At 46.9% G+C, this 6331-nt stretch overlaps 1 long non-coding RNA gene across 4 annotated transcripts in view; it reads left to right on the forward strand.

Annotated features, from left to right (window-relative positions):
* The first annotated feature begins 3525 nt into the window (after positions 1-3525).
* LOC135915116 (uncharacterized) overlaps positions 3526-6331 on the forward strand; it is a 54655-nt gene continuing 51849 nt past the window's right edge. For 3 of the 4 annotated variants that reach the window (XR_011509178.1, XR_010568513.2, XR_010568512.2), the window contains exons 1-2: positions 3526-3685; positions 5777-5912. This is a non-coding gene — a long non-coding RNA (uncharacterized lncRNA). The remainder of the gene's footprint in view (positions 3686-5776; positions 5913-6331) is intronic. The other variant, XR_011509177.1, reaches the window with a different exon arrangement.

A 6331-nucleotide genomic window follows, 5' to 3' on the forward strand; every position in this document is an offset into this window, starting at 1 on the left:
GCTTCGAATTCTGATAAAGGACGATTCTCCAACTGGTCCAGTATACTCTGCACAGCACTTGTCCCTGGGCACAATATCGCGGGCAGACACAGATATGTGCGAGAGTCCAATTGATGTTGCATGTGGCGCACGTTGGGCTGTTGGCCGTTCCAATAAAGAAAGCACACGAGTTCGTAAATGCAACGCCTAGCCACAGACGGTATAGCGTGGTCTGTTCACGTCGTGGTAAGCCAGGTGGTAGGTGCATCCGTATGTCTGGAGACAACGAACGCAAACGACACATGGTGAAAGCGTTCGTGTCCCACAGAGTCAAAGTACATTCGCGGGACATCAGTCGCAGCCTAGCCGCAGCGTCTGTTCTCGAAAGCGGAATGAAGACACGTTGACCGCATTCATGTGCAATTCGAGCGACTTCGTCGGCTTGGTCATTTCCGCTGATGCTGTAATGTCTTGGAAGCCACTGAAACATGATGTTCTGTCCCTTGTCATGGCTACGATGATACATGGGTAGAATTTCTGAGGCCAGTTGTTCATTGGGTCCGTGGCGCATGGGGCTTTGTATGCACTGAAGGGCTGCCTCGGAGTCACCAAAGACTGCCCTTTGTTGCGGTGGTTCCTGATTAATTAAATCGAGTGCAGGACGTAGTGCCGCAAGTTCAGCACCCGTTTATGTGGTCACACATCAAGTTTTTCATTTGATTTCGTCAGATTTTGCCGGGATGATGACTGTAGCAGCTGAGCTGTTGAGTTTTATGGAACTATCTGCGTAGACATGTTGCCGGAATCTGTGTACGCTGTGAATGTGTTCCAATGTTAACTGTTTCAAAGCTTGCAACGGCGCTCCAGCTTTCTTTCGGATTCCTGGAATTGTCATTTGCACTTGCGGCTGGTGCAGACACCACAATGAATCTGATAATCGTGCAGCAGGCGTAAAATCTGATGGCAAGTAGGACTGATGTCTTACAACACTTTTGGCAAAGGTTGAATGTGGCCTTTTTGCTGGCAAGCAAGTAAGATGGTGTGAGGGAATCTGAGTCTGGTGTCGGATATGGGCTATCAGGACATCTGTATCTATATAGACTGTCAAAGGGGTGTCTCCGGCAATGGTCACTGTCGCAATCGAAAACGTAGTTTTGAGGAGACCGAGACAAACTCTGAGTGCTTGTGCTTGCACACTCTGAAGCTTGCGGATATTTGTAGCGCAAGTATTTCCTAGCACAGGTAAGCTGTAGTGCAGGAAGCCCAAAAACAGTGCTTTATATAGTTGCAACATTTATGGTACTGTTGTGCCCCAGGACTTCCCGCCGAGAAATGCTAGAAGGCCCCCGATGGCGGCCAAACGCTTTGTCATGTACGAGACGTGAGGGCTCCAAGACAAGTCCCTATCAATGATGACGCCAAGAAAGCGGTGCGTTCGTCTGTATCGTACAGTTTGGTCATTAATCCACAAAGCATACGGGGCCATCGTTTTGCGAGTAAAGGCAACGAGTGCAAATTTCTCAGGGGAAAGCTCCAGGCCTTGCATTCTTAGGTGTGTTGACACGGCTGTTGAAGCGTTCTGAAGTCGAGCGCGGACTTGTAGACGTGTCACTCCTGAAGCCCATATGCAAGTGTCGTCTGCATATATACGGAGAGCTGAACGGTTTGCGGTAACGAATCGGCGAGACCAATGAGCACCAGGTTGAACAGGGTCGGGCTGAGTACTCTGCCTTGCGGTACACCACGACTGGTATAGCTAGACGGCGTTGGTCCGTCTTCAGTCAAAATAAAGAAAGATCTTCCATTCAACCCAAATGTAATTGCTTCATTAAGTGCTCTTCGTGCAGAGGCTTTGCAATGCTGATTTTGAGTCTGTGAAGATTGTCTATTGCTGATGAACTTGTCGTAGTACGTATTTTAGCGCCTGTTTCATCGCGTACAGCTCGGACAGTGTTCACGACCTTACTCGTTCTAAACGCCATGAAAATGCCTGGTCTGTGGAAGGAACGAAAATACCACAGCAAGAGCTATGTTACGTAAAGGAACCGTCAGTAAAAATGTGCTTTGTATTAGAGTACTTCTCGCTCATGCAGGCCAGGCTGTCTGTAAAATAGCGGCTTGAGACATGTTCTTGGACTCTATTCCAGGAATGTACTTTCGAATTTGTTGAGGAGACAGCATCCATAGAGGGTACTGTAATGCATGATCTGTGGGGCCTGTTTGGGAATAGTGAGTCGAATTCTCCTAACAGCTTGCCCGAATCCGGAATTGTTTAGCGTTTTGATGTTACTCGTGAAGCCATTGTTGTTTTGGAACACGTTTCTTATTTCTATGCAGGTGGTTTCCTGAATTCGCAACAGGTCAAGACTTAAACACTGGGCCTCAGCTGCTGTCCCTATACAAGAATACGCTTCCAAGCTTATTAGTTGGGCACAGTCTCTGCAGGATAGGAAGGCTGTAGCGCACGAGGCCATCAACGTAAGCATTATGCAGCATCACCATCGACCGGCAGTCGCTACCCCACCAGGGTCCAGCAAGAAAACTAATTTGCTTACTTTGCGAGTACCTAGTACGAAGCTACTTCGTTTTTTGTTTTCCGGTTTTACAACAAAATAACTTGGTAAACTCTGGACGTAGCTCGAAACGTATTGAGCCACGTCACGACAACCCGTAATAAATCCAATGTGGCCGTGCTCGTTTCTCACGTCCCCTAGTGTTGCTTGAATTCGGCTAGCATTCTCGTCCACTTCGCATGATGTCTTTCTCGCCACAAAGTTCCAGAGATGGTACTTAACCGGAGCTCTGTGTTGGCTCGCTGTTGTGTTATGACTCAGCGTGTCTTATCAGTAGTGTTATCAGTATCGGAGGCTTCGTTGCGAAGGCGAATCGAGGTTTCTTTTTTTTTCTGCGTCCTCCACTTGTTAGGGTGCGAGTCCTGACACCACTCTCCACTGTTTAAAGCTCCAGCGCCAGGTGACCCTTTTCACTGTTTAAAACAGAAGCCGGCAGATTTCAACCATTTTCCTTGTGTAGATAACCTCAATTTTACAAAGCTAGTCGCAAGCTACACACATGTACCATTGTTAAGCCATTGCGCGCCGTTCTGTATCTCAAAACGTAGGCGGAGGCTTTCTGTACATCAAAAACACCGTGAACACACGCTCTTTGTTCCGGCGTAGCAGACTCATGAAGCAGGCGACAGGAAGTTACATGGGGCCGCAGGCTAGCTCGATGCAGGTATTGCGTGTACGAAACTGTCTAACCGGGTATAACTGTGCGCGCTTTCATCGCGGATGTTTTTCCTCCCTCAAAGCAGGCTGCAATCGAGCACGCGCAACCGCTATGTGAGTGGGCACCAACAGCACGCATCTGCCACCTGAACATCGCCCCCGAGTGCTCCGTGGTCTCTGCGCATGCGTTAGCTGAGAGAAGGTGAGAAAGGAGGACAAATTGACTTTACCGGATGTGACGTCACAGTGTTGCTTGTTTTTGCTTTTTCGAAATACCTACCCTCGAACTCAGACGCATGGCTTGCGTCTCATTCGCGCGCGTTCGTATGGCTGTGGTACAGAGGCTAGAAGGTTTTCCTTCTAGCCTTTTGGCGAATGCTTATAGAAGCTTCAAGTTGCGGACACTACGGTGGGCCAGGGCTTGATGACATTTGTTGCCCAGCTGCTGGTGCTACCGCGACGTACTTGGAGCAACGGTAAGTGTTGTGCGATTACCCGTTCTCTTGCTGACACGTAAAAAACCGGTTGCGCATTCGAGCTGTGGTCGATGTGATCTCGAAATTCGAAGGAACACGAAACGGTTGTCGCAGGTCCCGCAGTGATCGCAGTATAATTTATTCGTTCGTGCCTTCAACACTGCAGTTCCTACGCGTTGCACCGATGTAAAAAAATTAACAAAAAAAAAAACAGCGACATCTTCCACGCGCCAGAAATGCATGCACTCAACTAGCGTGGATGTCGTGCTTCAAAGTGTTGTTTACACTGGCTTTACTCAACAAAGTATAACAAAAACATAGACGTTTCGCCACCTATGCGGGTGGCATCGTCAGTACATAATGGCAACAAATGAGAAATACATCCTATTTATCTATGAAAGTGCCGTGCCATGCATGAGGCGCTTAATGCCGTCCATCATGCCATTCAATTTACATGTGAGACGGAGAATAGTGGCAGCCTAGCCTTTCTAGACGTGCTGGTACAACGGAGCGAAGGAGGTTCGGTGGAGACAGCCGTATATCGCAAATCTTGCGATAGCGGGAGTGTGCTGAGTTTTGACTCTCACCACCCTATAGAACACAAACATGCCGTGGTACGCACTCTCCTGTCTCGTTGCGATGCGCTCTCGTCAACGCAAACTTTGAGGGAGCAAGAATTAACGAATGTGGCCACTCTTTTGCATAAGCGGAGTTACCCTGAGCATTTTGTCAATGATACGCAGCGCCGCATGCAAAAACCTCGTGAGAGCAAGGCCGAAAGGCCAGCTTCCTTTGTGTGCATTCCATATGTCCGCGGTGTATCAGAAGCAGTGCGCAGGGCTTTACGGCCTTTAGGTGTTCGAACTGTGTTTAAACCCTCGTACACGTTGGCAAACGTGTTCCCGAAGCCAAAGGACCGCACACCTCCGGACGAACAAAGTGGTGTCATCTACAAGGTCAACTGCTCGGACTGTGATGCCAGCTACATTGGCGAGACAGGGCGGCGACGTCGCACCCGTATCAAGGAACATCTAAGAGATGCTACGAAAGCCACCCATGCTACACGTGCCAAGACAGAATTGGTTGATCATTGTTTATCAAAGGGACACGCGTTTGATTTTAACAATGTAACCACACTAGCACGGGAACACCGATGGGGCCCAAGAAAGTTCGTAGAATCATGGTTCATCCGTCGTAATCAATCTTCATGTAACTCTAACCGTGGCCCCCTGCCGGATGTTTACGGCACTTTCATAGATAAATAGAATGTATTTCTCATTTGTTGCCATTATGTACTGACGATGCCACCCGCATAGGTGGCGAAACGTCTATGTTTTTGTTATACTTTGTTGAGTAAAGCCAGTGTAAACAACACTTTGAAGCATGAGTTCCCCTGGCTTTTGGAACATTTTCTCACGTGGATGTCGTCCTATGATGTTTATCGCGTTCTTAAGTCTATTTTTCTCCATCTCTATAGGATGACTACGCTATGCCCTTCTTATTTACCCATGCAGCGCATTGCTGCATTTAATTAACTTTCTCACTGCTGACCGCGGTATGGGCGTCAGAGGCTTTCATTCGTTGCAGTGAGATAACGAAAGCGTATTTCCTTCACTTAAAGCTTCTTAGTAGCCCCTTTGCGAGCCGTCGAGTTAAATCATACAATGCGTACGTTGTGAGCGAGATGGTAAACGAACCCACTTTACTGCTGCTGCTACTATCGCTTTTACTGGAACTTTCAAAATTAAACATATATGAGTATGAATCGGCTCACCAAGCTTTATATGCACGTCCGTTGCTTTCGTTCATAGATATTGTGCGTAGCTTTGCAACTGTGACCGATATTTAAAAAACAGCAAGAAGGCAGATGACACAAGTAGTGTGTCTGCTTTAATTGTTGTCTGTGCTGTTTTTAGAATATCAACCAACTCCACGCACTCGTGCTGTTTACAGCTAAAACGTGTTTTTTCTTGTTGCATGAGGAGCATTTGCTTCTAATTGTGGCAGTAACGTTGTGAATTGTCCTCGGCCCAGATCGCTGACTGTGTGCAAATTTGTCTAATTTGTTTCACTTTACTGCTGTCTTTACAGCTTCTGCTTATTTCCTCTGCCTGCACCTTATATTTGTTGTGTTTATTGAGACCTGGCCTGTCTCTGCCTCGTTGAAGACAAATGGACACAAGTACTGGTCGCTGTTGGTTTGTTTGGTTTGCTCAGTCTGAGCGTGGTATGTATATGCATTTGCTAAAAGGGTATGCTGCTGCATCTAATGCAGGTACTGCTTATCTAAAGGTAGATTTAATTAGTAGTGGTTTGAGTGATGTATGACACCAGGGAGTTATTGTTCTAGAAAGGTGACAAAACTGGTCCACAAATTTAAGGTATGGAGATGCTTAACCATGTAAGTGTTCTAAGTTGCCGTGAAGTATTACACACATTTAAAATTTCAGTTGCAAAAGACATAGTAGAAGAATCCAGAAGATTTTTGCTGCCAGATGTCTTGAGACAATACATTGTAGAGAAAGCATTATAGTGTGAGCTGCCAATGATTGTCGTCAGCTCTAACCCATTTTTCTATATAGTCATTGTTGCTTCATAGTCTGTTGCCATCATATGCTTGTTATAAACAAAAAATTGAGCTGCGTG

This window comes from Dermacentor albipictus, chromosome 10 (assembly GCF_038994185.2).
Source record: "Dermacentor albipictus isolate Rhodes 1998 colony chromosome 10, USDA_Dalb.pri_finalv2, whole genome shotgun sequence".
NCBI lineage: Eukaryota > Metazoa > Arthropoda > Arachnida > Ixodida > Ixodidae > Dermacentor > Dermacentor albipictus.